The sequence below is a fragment of the Mirounga angustirostris genome, unplaced genomic scaffold, assembly GCF_029215605.1.
Source record: "Mirounga angustirostris isolate CCGP_5_RB_7025 unplaced genomic scaffold, mMirAng1.0.hap1 SCAF_3, whole genome shotgun sequence".
Lineage (NCBI taxonomy): Eukaryota > Metazoa > Chordata > Mammalia > Carnivora > Phocidae > Mirounga > Mirounga angustirostris.
In genome coordinates, this window is record NW_026991711.1 from 135,142,231 (window position 1) to 135,155,013 (window position 12,783).

Below are 12,783 nucleotides of genomic sequence, written 5' to 3' on the forward strand. Positions count from 1 at the left end.
ATAAAATAGAAACCAAAAGAACAGTAGAACAGATCAACAAAACTAGGAGCTGGTTCTTTGAAAGAATTAACAAGATTGATAAACCCCTGGCCAGACTTATCAAAAAGAAAAATGACCCAAATCAACAAAATCATGAGATCACAACCAACACCAAAGAAATACAAACAATTATAAGAACATATTATGAGCAATTCTATGCCAGCAAATTAGATAACCTGGAAGAAATGGATGCATTCCTAGAGATGTTATCAACTACCAGAACTGAACCAGGAAGAAATAGAAAACTTCAACAGACCCATAACCACTAAGGAAATTGAAGCAGTCATCAAAAATCTCCCAACAAACAAAAGCCCAGGGCCAGATGGCTTCCCAGGGGAATTCTACCAAACATTTAAAGAAGAATTAATACCTATTCGTCTGGAACTGTTCCAAAAAATAGAAATGGAAGGAAAACTTCCAAACTCATTTTATAAGGCCAGCATTACCTTGATCCCAAAACCAGACAAAGACCCCATCAAAAAGGAGAATTACAGCCTTGATGAACATGGATGCAAAAATTCTCACCAAAATACTAGCCAATAGGATCCAACAGTACATTAAAAGGATTATTCACCACGACCAAGTGGGATCTATCCCTGGGCTGCAAGGTTGGTTTAACATCTGCAAATCAATCAACGTGATGCAATACGTTAACAAAAGAAAGAACAAGAATCATATGATCCTCTCAAAAGATGCAGAAAAAGCATGTGACAAAGTACAGCATCCTTTCTTGATCAAAACTCTTCAGAGTATAGGGATAGAGGGTACATCCCTCAATATCATAAAAGCCATCTATGAAAAACCCACAGCGAATATCATTCTCAATGGGGAAAAACTAAGAGCTTTCCCCCTAAGGTCAGGAACATGGCAGGGATGTCTACTATCACCACTGCTATTCAACATAGTACTAGAAGTCCTAGCCACAGCAATCAGACAACAAAAAGAAATAAAAGGCATCCAAATCGGCAAAGAAGAAGTCAAACTCTCACTCTTTGCAGATGATATGATACTTTATGTGGAAAACACAAAAGACTCCACCCCAAAACTGCTAGAACTCATACAGGAATTCAGTAAAGTGGCAGGATAGGAAATCAATGCACAGAAATCAGTGGCATTTCTATACACCAACAATAAGAGAGAAGAAAGAGAAATTAAGGAGTCGATCCCATTTACAATTGCACCCAAAACCATAAGATACCTAGGAATAAATCTAACCAAAGAGGCAAAGAACCTGTACTCAGAAAACTATAAAATACTCATGAAAGAAATTGAGGAAGACACAAAGAAATGGAAAAACGTTCCATGCTCATGGATTGGAAGAACAAATATTGTGAAGATGTCAATGCTACCTAGAGCAATCTACAGACTCAATGCATTCCCCAGCAAAATACCATCCACTTTTTTCAAAGAAATGGAACAAATAATCCTAAAATTTGTATGGAACCAGAAAAGACGCCAAATAGCCAGAGGAGTGTTGAAAAAGAAAAGCAAACCTGGCGGCATCACAATTCCAGAATTCCGGCTCTATTACAAAGCTGTCATCGTCAAGACAGCATGGTACTGGCACAAAAACAGACACAGAGATCAAGGGAACAGAACAGAGAGCCCAGAAATCAACCCTCAACTCTATGGTCAACTAATCTTCGACAAAGCAGGAAAGAGTGTCCAGTGGAAAAAAGACAGCCTCTTCAACAAATGGTGTTGGGAAAATTGGACAGCCACATGCAGAAGAATGAAACTGGACCATTTCCTTACACCACAAACAAAAACAGACTCCAAATGGTTGAAAGACCTAAATGTGAGACAGGAGTCCATCAAAATCCTAAAGGAGAACACAGGCAGCAACCTCTTCGACCTCAGCCGCAGCAACTTCTTTCCAGAAACATCGCTAAAGGCAAGGAAAGCAAGGGCAAAAATGAACTGCTGGGACTTCATCAAGATAAAAAGCTTTTGCAAGCAAAGGAAACAGTCAACAAAACCAGAAGACAACAGACAGAATGGGAGAAGATATTTGCAAATGACATATAAGATAAAGGACTAGTATCCATAATGTATAAAGAACTTCTTAAACTCAACACCCAAAGAACAAATAATCCAATCAAGAAATGGGCAGAAGACATGAACAGACATTTTTCCAAAGAAGATATCCAAATGGCCAACAGACACATGAAAGTGCCCAGCATTGGGCGCTTGGGTGGCTCAGATGGTTAAGCATCTGCCTTCAGCTCAGGTCATGATCCAAGGGTCCTGGGATCGAGTCCCGCATCGGGCTCCCTGCTCCTTGGGAGCCTGCTTCTCCCTCTGCCTCTCTCTCTCTCTGTCTCTCATGAATAAATAAATAAAATCTTTAAAAAAAAGAAAAAAAAGAAAGTGCCCAGCATCACTTGGCATCAGGGAAATCCAAATCCAAACCTCAATGAGATACCACCTCACACCAGTCAGAATGGCTAAAATTAACAAGTCAGGAAACAACAGATGTTGGCGGGGATGCGGAGAAACGGGAACCCTCCTACACTGTTGGTGGGAATGCAAGCTGGTGCAACCACTCTGGAAAACAGTATGGAGGTTCCTCAAAAAGTTGAAAATAGAGCTACCATACAATCCAGCAATTGCACTACTGGGTATTTACCCCAAAGATACAAATGTGGGGATCCAGAGGGGTACGTGCACCCTGATGTTTATAGCAGCAATGTCCACAATAGCCAAACTGTGGAAAGAGCTAAGATGTCCATCGACAGATGAATGGATAAAGAAGATGTGGTGTGTGTGTATACACACACACACACACACACACACACACACACACACAGTGGAATATTATGCAGCCATCAAAAGGAATGAGATCTTGCCATTTGCAACGACATGGATGGAACTGGAGGGTGTTATGCTGAGTGAAGTAAGTCAATAAGAGAAAGACATGTATCATATGACCTCACTGATATGAGGAATTCTTAATCTCAGGAAACAAACTGAGGGTTGCTGGAGTGGGGGGTGGGGTGGGAGGGATGGGGTGGCTTGGTGATAGACATTGGGGAGGGTATGTGCTATGGTGAGCGCTGTGAATTGTGCAAGACTGTTGAATCACAGATCTGTACCTCTGAAACAAATGATGCAATATATGTTAAGAAAAAATAAAAAAGAAGATAGTAGGAGGAGAAGAATGAAGGGGGGGAATCGGAGGGGGAGACGAACCATGAGAGACGATGGACTCTGAAAAACAAACTGAGGGTTCTAAAGGGGAGGGAGGTGGGAAAATGGGTTAGCCTGGTGATGGGTATTAAAGAGGGCATGTACTGAATGGAGCACTGGGTGTTATGCACAAACAATGAATCATAGAACACTACATCAAAAACTAATGATGTAGGGGCGCCTGGGTGGCTCAGTTGGTTAAGCGACTGCCTTCGGCTCAGGTCATGATCCTGGAGTCCCGGGATCGAGTCCCGCGTCGGGCTCCCTGCTCGGCAGGGAGTCTGCTTCTCCCTCTGACCCTCCTCCCTCTCATGCTCTCTGTCTCTCATTCTCTCTGTCTCAAATAAATAAATCTTAAAAAAAAAAAAAAAGATAAATTAAAATCTTAAAAAAAAAAAAACTAATGATGTAATGTATGGTGATTAACATAATAAAAAAATTTTTTTAAAAACCTAGTACATAATCATTTATATTATCAGATACACAGTTATATACACATGCAAGCACACACTCAGACTTCTGAAGCCTTCCAAAAATAGATTTGGGGGGGGGCAAACACTCATGGGACATTTCTTAAAATATAAAAGCAACATAGGCACATGGAAAAAAAATTTCATTACAAAAATATAAATTTCTCCCTCCCACACCAGTCCCAATATTCAGAGGTGACTTTTTAAAAAACTGTTTTTAACGAAATTTTTGAATAGGCAATACAAATAGGCTACCTCACTTTGTTTATTATCTTTCTAGAGGCTATATGTCTACACTAACAAATGAAGTATACAAACTTGGTTCCTCCCTTCTTATTCAAAAAAATAACATTATACAGTCTGTCCTGCATTGCTTTCTTTTCTCTTAATACAGGCTGGAATATTCCAAATCAATATAAAATAGATTCTTAACTTCTTTTTTCCTCTGCTAAGTCCTTTCTGTCAAACAGGTGCAGAGTATTCTATTATGTACTATATTTCAAAAAATTCTTTATTGACTTTGCCATGAAAGATGAAGAATTTATTTATTAAAATTTTATTTATTTGACAGAGACAGAGAAAGCACAAGCAGGGGGAGCAGGTCAGGGAGAAGCAAGATCCCCACTAAGTAGAGAACAAGACTCGGGGCTCGATCCCAGGACCCTGGGATCATGACCTGAGCCAAAGGCAGACGCTTAACCAACGGAGCCACCCATGAGCCCTGAGAGATGAAGAATTTAGTTCACTGGCTCCACAGCGTCCCCTTCTTCCTGATATATTATCTTTTTTATTTTAAATTCTTCAAATAGTTATCTTACCAAAAATACACAATTTTTAAATTCTTTCAACCATGTGTGATTCCTCACTATGTAAAATAAAAAATATATCTTTACATTTAGCTCCTTTTCCCAACATGACAGCTAAACAATAACTTTTACATCAGTACTCTTTATAATATTTACCTTTACCTTCTATCTGTAATCCTATAACAGAGCCACAAAACTCATGCCACAAGGATCTGGGGCAAGTAAAAAATAAACAGGTGAAGCAGGCTTGGGATAAGATAAAAGTGGCATAGATAGAATAAAAGTTTTCTCTCTCTCCAAGTTTTGTTATTAGCTGCGAACACTGAATTAGTGAATGCTGCTAAATCATCGCCTCAGGGAAATACAGTTAGGGTCCTGCAAGCTTTGCATCACATTTTTTGTTAACCAATTAATATATAACCTTGTTCTGTATAAAAGTGTGTTTGTTTTAAGATGCCTTATTTAATATCTATTGTTGACTCATTCACACTGAATTCATAGCCAATAGCACTATAACTCATGACTGAACAAAGCTTATAGAACACACATTTTCTCCCTAAGGCACCTCACAGCCTTCTTGTGCTCAGAACACTAGACAGCACCTCAGCACTACTAACCTTGGGGGCCATTTTAAAGAGCAAAATCACCAATAAAAATCACAAAAAAGTGAAAAACATGGCACTAAGTAAACTGTGAAAAGAACACTTGTTTAAACTAGGAGAGCTGAGACACACAGGCAGAATGTTGCTTTATTCAGCCTCCGACGACTCAAATTTTTCAACACTGTACATGCACAGGCCCTTAAATGACCAGCAAAAGCAATCTGAGTACTGATTTTGAGGTTACAAATAAATCTGAGCATGTAGGTGAATTTGCAATTACAGAATCCCTGAATAAAGAGGACTGACTATTGTCAGGTATTTGATAGGTATTCATGTATGTATACCTATCAAATCAACCCTATAAATTATATTGTGCAAATAGTAAATCTTGTATAGCCTGCTGTTTTATATATATTTAAAGACAAAATTTAAAATAATTATATTAAAAGCCCTCATTATAACTGCATTTTAATAAATTCACCATGTATTTTTAGACCTGCTTGATCTATAAAAATTTATAATTGTCATATATTCCTTACAGATGATTAGTCCTTAAAAAATATCTCTTTATACCATTCTGGCTTTTGTTTCTGAAGAATGGTTTATTTGATATTCATTCTTGCATTCAAAAATATTTATTTTGGGCCTTACTACTATTGCAGGTGCTAGAAATATAGCAATAAAAAAAAAAAAGACAACTCCACGGGCCCATGGAACTTACATTGTACAAGAAAGGAAAGAGACAAAAAAACAAACATAAATATTTAGTATTATGTAAGGAACCAATTAAGTACTTTTAAAGAAATTAAAGAGTTAAGGTAGAGTGATATAGCTATCTTCTTACATAGAGTGGACAGGGAAAGCCTCTTTGAAGAGGTAATACTTGAGCAAACATTTGAAGTATGTTTGAAGTAAGTTACAAAACAATGTGGGTGTAGTGGGACAGTTGTTAGTGGAACAGGGTAGTTAGTCTAAAGTTAGGTCAGAAGGTTTTCATGATGAAGACATTGAACTGTATTTTAAATGTGATGGGAAGTCTTTGGAAGGTTCTGAGTTAGGGAGAAACTGACCTCAAATTTATATTTAATTCTACTTTCTTCTTCTCTATGATCACCTGAAATATTTTCTTTCCAGTTATTTCCAATCTGTGTCATTTTGGGGAGATGTTTTTTGTCAACAGCCTATAGATGGATTCTCATTTGTTGTGATAATATATACTTGACTTTATTCCTTCCATATTATATTAATAGTTAAAATTAGAATTGTTTCTTCTTTCTCTCTACCTCACTTTTACTGGATTAAGTTTCTTTTTATTCCTCCTTCTACACGCTGTCACAGTAATTTAGAAGTTCTGTTTACAGTATCTCTGTTGCCTGTGCTTATTACTTTACTTTTAAGCAAACATAACATACTTCCTTATAGGTAACCAATTTTTTACTCTATACTCCTAGATGATTTTCTTACCTTTCTCCCATTCCTCCTCTCCCAGAGCACCTTCACTATCAGAAATTTAATCCTTGTGCTTTAAGTTCCACATTACAAACTCCTGGTTCCCCATTATTAAAATATGCTTACACAATAATACAGCATTTCACAGGCACATTATCACCACCAGTTTAGATAAAACCATTATAACAGTCATTGCTCAACACTATCTTACATTCTGTAGCTCATCTGTATTTTTAAATTTAAATGAAGGGGCGCCTGGGTGGCTCAGTTGGTTAAGCGACTGCCTTCGGCTCAGGTCATGATCCTGGAGTGCCAGGATCGAGTCCCGCATCGAGCTCCCTGCTCGGCAGGGAGTCTGCTTCTCCCTCTGACCCTCCTCCCTCTCATGCTCTCTGTCTCTCATTCTCTCTCTCTCAGATAAATAAATTAAAAAAAAAAATCTTTAAAAAAAAAACATTATTTAAATTTAAATGAATATTTTAAAAATACAAGCTTATCCAAAAAGAACAGTAAACCAAAATTAATTCATCATCCAACATATAGTCTATACTCAAATTTCCTGAAATATCTCAAAAACATCCTTTATAAGCATTTTTCTCCAAATCCAGGAGCAAATTAGGATTCACAGATTCAATTTGGCTATGTCTCTTTTGTCTCAACCAATCTACAAAAGTCCCTCTGCCTCCCTTTGTTCTTCATGGCACTGAACACTTTGAAGAAAGAGTCCAGGCCAGTTGTCCAGAAGGATGATGCAGGAGTATTTTCTCATGACTAAATTCAAATCAAACATTTCCACCATGGGGGAAAAAAAAAACAGCATTTCCACCATGAAAACTATAGGTGATCTGTGTTCCTCTTGTTGCATCACCTCAGAATGCGCCTAATGTCAGATTGTCTGTGCCACTGCCAATAAAAAATGAGTGTCCTGGGGCGCCTGGGTGGCTCAGTCGTTGAGCGTCTGCCTTCGGCTCAGGTCATGATCCCAGGGCCCTGGGATCGAGCCCCGCATCGGGCTCCCTGCTCTGCGGGAACCCTGCTTCTCCCTCTCCCACTCCCCCTGCTTGTGTTCCCTCTCTCGCTGTGTCTCTCTCTCTGTCAAATAAATAAATAAAATCTTAAAAAAAAAAAAAAAATGAGTGTCCTTATTATGGTAGTGAAAAACAAATCTCTCCATTTTAAATACCCATTTTCTCTTTTGTAATAAATAACTCATCTACAGGGTGAAAATCTGAGACCTTGAAAATATACTGGCCTCTAAAACATTTTACTAAATGATTTTAACAACCACTGATGATCCCTGCCTTAATTAATAATTATGCTGGGCAATACTGAATGTTCATTTCCTCATTCTACATCCTTTCTACGTTAGCTGACATTCTTCCAAGAGACTACCACATAACAACAAGCATACCTAGCTTGGTTCTTAAGTACCATTCCCCACTAAAATGAAGCAGGGCTCCTTGGAGAAAAATCTGTTCACATTCATTGCAGAGATCACAGTGATACTAAAGAGAGATGGTAGGGATGTGTCTATACATGAGCACAAAAATTCACAAAAATGTTTACATCTCTTAAATCTAAATAAAGAGTATGCAAGTATTCTTTGTACAGTATTTTCAATTTTCTATAGGTATACTATTTTTTAAAAGTAAAAAGTTGTTTGAAAAAATTGGGGGGAGGAGTGGGAAATCCTGCAGAAATGTGTAAGTATCAGTTTGAGTATATATATACAATTAATATAAATATATAAATGAGTATAGAGTATCATCCTAATACTAAAAATAGAATATGTAACTTTAAAACATCAGGAAAAACTCCACTTGTCCAATGGAAAGCAAGGGGTAGAAGGGAATAAAAGTGAAATATAACTAGAAGACATTAGACAATAGATAGCACAGCAAGTCAGAAAATAACAATAATTACAAAAAATGTAATGGACTAGACCCACCTTTTAAGAGATAAAAACACTAATATTCTGTCAAAAAAGACATGTGGCCTACAAGAAATACAATTAAAACAAAATGAGTAAAAATAATAGAAAAACATATACCCATATATTTAAGACAAATAGGAATGAAAAGAAAGCCAATGATACTAATCTTAAGATTTGAAAAAAACAAGTATTAAATGAAAAAATAATTACATGGTTATAAAAAGAACAAAATAAGATGTATGTATGTAAAAATATGGCCTCAAAATGTATCAAGCAAATATTGATAACTACAAGCTGAAATACATAAATCAATAATCACAGCCAATGATTTCTTAAATGAACTGAAGCACAGCTGACACGCAATGTTACATCAGTTTCAGGTGTACAACATAGTGACTGGACAACTCTATACGTTATGCTATGGTCATAAGTGTAGCTGCCATCTGTCATCATACAATGCTGTTATAATACCACTGGTGTTTCATATTATTGCCTATATAGCTGAAGATTTTAATACGCCACTCAGAAAAAGGTCAAGCTGACAATACAAGGAAATATTTAAGATCTGAACAAATAAAATTAAGAGCTATTAGATATGATATGTTTATAAAACAGGGCACATTTCAGGAATTAATGTCATACAAACTATATTTTCAAAATGTAATGCAATAAGTTAGAAATCCATAACAAAATAATAGCTCAAAATATCCCAATTAATAACCCTTGTCTTAAAAAGGAAATAAAGGTGGGGTGCCCTCCTGGCTCAGTCAATGGAACAAGTAACTGCTGATCTCAGAGTTGTGGAGTTTGAGCTCCACACTGGGTATAGAGCTTACATAAAAAAAAAAAAAAGTGGAGTAAGTATTGTAGTGTGTAGTTTTTTGGGTCTGACTTCTTTTAGCATAATCCATTCATCTGAGATGCATCCATGTTGTTACATATTATCAATAGTCTCTTACTTTTTATTGCTAAATAGTATTTCATTGTATAAATATATATACCACACTTCTTTTCAATACATTTCTCTTAGATGAGGAACAGTTGAGTTGTATCCAATATTCTGAAAATTACAAATTAAGCTTCTCCTTCCTTTTAGATTTGACAATTGTTTATGTGGTGTAAATTATCGCTCAAAACAGAATATTTCCATTTCTGAAGATCATGACCAATATAAAAAAATATATATATGTGAGGTGTAAGAAATAAAACGGTCATTTTTGGAAGATAATTATTGGTTAGAGAAGCCTAAAGAATCAACGAACTGTTACAACCAAAAAAAAAAAAAAAAGGACCAACAGCAAGACCGCTGCATGTAAGACCAAACGATAAAAATCAAACACCTCCTAGGTCCACAATAACCAACTAGAAAATAAAAAAAAATACTTTAGCCACAAAAACTAAAGTATTCAGAAATTAGCCAAAAGAATTAATAAAAACTAGCCAAAAATTCTTAAGATCTCTATAGGGAGAACTGAATAAATGGAGACACGTTTCATGTATTTGGATGGGACAACCTAATCTTATAAAGATTTTAACTACTCCTCAATTAATCTATAAATGCAATGCATTCAAAATAAGAATTCTATTTGATAATCTTTTAAGGAAAAAGACACAAATAAGCTATTACAGAAGAATCTCCAAATGCTAACAAGCAAATGAAGGGATACTCAAATTTTAAATGAGGGAATAAAGAACCATAAAAAAACTAAGTCAGCTTTACTGAGTCAACTTTATAAAAGAAGATTAAAGAAGAGACTTGCTCTACCATATAAAAAAGATATATCAAAAATACAACAGTATTTTTTTAAAATGTGATACTGGGACAAGAATACAGACCAGTGAAACGTAAGAGAAATTTCAGACAGATCCATATATATACATGGCAAATTAATATATGATAAAGGTAGCATCACCGATCAGTGGAAAAATATGGATGATTTAAAAAGCACTGTGGAGAGGGGCGCCTGGGTGGCTCAGTCAGTTAAGTGTCCAACTCTTGATTTCAGCTCAGATCATGATCTCAGGGTCTTGTAATCAAGCCTGTGGCAGGCTCCACACTCAGGGAATCTGCTTGAGATTCTCTCTCTCCCCCTGCCCCCACCCCTCTCTCTAAAATAAATAAATAAATCTTTTAAAAAATGTTTTAAAAAAAGCAGCACTGTGGAGAAAACTGGTTCAGATGGAGAAAAGTAAAACTGGATCCCTATCAATACTATATAAAAGGTGGGGCCTAAAGGGCAAATATGATAGTAAAACTATAAAATTAACAGAAAAATCTGCAGAATATCTTTGTGGCCCAGGGGTGAGGAACAAGTATTTAATTCTCAGAATACCTCAGGGTCCACTGAACCCAATTTTAATGTTTGAGCTTCTTTTCCAAGTAGTTCTACCTATTTGTAAAGATTGGTATTTGTCACAAGGTGGGGGGGGGTGGCACCTGGGTAGCTCAGTCGGTTAGGTTCCGACTCTTGATTTCAGCTCAAGTCATGATCTCAGGGTCGTGAGATCAAGCCCCAAGTCAGGCTCATGCTTGGCGTGGAGGCTGCTTAAGATTCTCCTTCTCAACACCCCCACCCCCCATTCATGCTCTCTCTCTAAAAGATTAGTATTTGGGGACTTTTATTCTTTCTTAGAGAACATCCAAAGAATAAAAATAAGATTTATTTTTAATGGAATAAAATGCATTCTATCTTATAATTAATCACCAGACATCCAAAAGACCCTTTCACAAATTTAAATTACATTATGGGATTTTACTGATCTTATTTTTCCTATATTTTGTTATTACATCATCCTAGGAATTACTTCATTACTCATCATCGTTCATCAATTATTCCCAACTATGCTAAAACAAACAAAAACCACTAAAAAAAAAAATAGAAGAATGAGGATATGACAGGCAGAATAATGTCCTCCAGTGACACTCACATCCTAATCCCCAGAACCTGTGAATGTTACAGGACTTTGCACATGTAAGGGGGTAAGGACTTTGAACTGGGGGAATTATACCAAATTATCCAGATGGGCATGAGCCAATCTAATCGCAAGTACTTACAAGTGATGAACCTTTCTAGATTGTGGTCAGAGGGAGATGTGACTTCCAAAGAACAGTAAGAGAGTTGCATCATTGCTGGCTTTGAAGATGGAGGAAAGAGACTACCAGCCAAGAAATGCGGTCAGCCTCTAGAAGCTAGAAAAAGGCAAGGAAAAGGTGCCCCCCACTTCCCACCACTGGAGCCTCCAAGAAAGAAATCAAGTTCTGTACACACATTGATTTTAGCCCAATGAGACCAATGTCAGACTTCTGACCCTCAGAACTATAAGAAAATAAATGTCTTGTTTTAAGCAACTCTGCAGTAGTTTTTTATGGTAGAAAGAGAAAAATAATGCAGATTTAATGACCTAAAAGAGTGATGCAATAGTGAAATAAGTGATTATCTCTCAAGTTATCTTCTTGTCTTGCCCAAAGTACTGCATCATCCTTCAAGAATGTATAAAAGACTAGAGTAGGGGTGCCTGGGTGGCTCAATCAGTTAAGTATGGACTCTTGACTTTGGCTCAGGTCATGATCTCAGGGTGGTGAGATCAAGCTCCATGCTCAGCACAGAGCCCGCTTGGGTTTCTCTCTCCCTGTGCCCCACCCACTGCTTGCTCTCTGGTGCTCTCTCTCTCTCTCATAATTTTTTTTTAAAGATTTTATTTATTTATTTGACAGAGAGAGAGATAGCGAGAGCAGGAACACAAGCGGGGGAGTGGGAGAGGGAGAAGCAGACTTCCCACCGAGCAGGGAGCCCGGTGCGGGGCTCGATCCCAGGATTCTGGGATCATGACCTGAGCCGACAGCAGCCGCTTAACCGACTGAGCCACCCAGGCGCCCCACATAAATAAATCCTCAAAAGAAAAAGGAAAAGGATCTATTTGACCCAGATGGTTCATAGTGACGGCTGTTTTTCTAAGTATACCAAGAGCTATCCAAAATTTCAGAGTTACAGACTATAAGTTAAAAAAAATTGGTGACTTTGATTACAACAAAATTAAAGAGTCCTCTACAATAATCCTATACGATAATGGATATCATGAACAAAGGTGATAGACATGACAAAATGGGAAAAGTTATTTGCACTGTATACAGCCAACATGGAATTGATATGTAAATATACATGGAATATGGGAAAATCAGTTTGAAAAAGAAAGTAATCCTGATAGAAAAATAGGAAAAGCATTGTAACAATTTATAAGAGACTCCCAAAAAGCTAACAAGCACATGAAGAAATGCTCAAAATAATTGGTGGTAC

General features: G+C 37.0%; 1 protein-coding gene across 3 annotated transcripts in view; it reads right to left on the reverse strand.

The window, feature by feature from the left end:
- The window catches only part of TLK1 (tousled like kinase 1), a 160,383-nt gene that overhangs the window by 98,511 nt on the left and 49,089 nt on the right, over nucleotides 1-12,783 (reverse strand). The gene's annotated exons all lie outside the window — the stretch shown is intronic.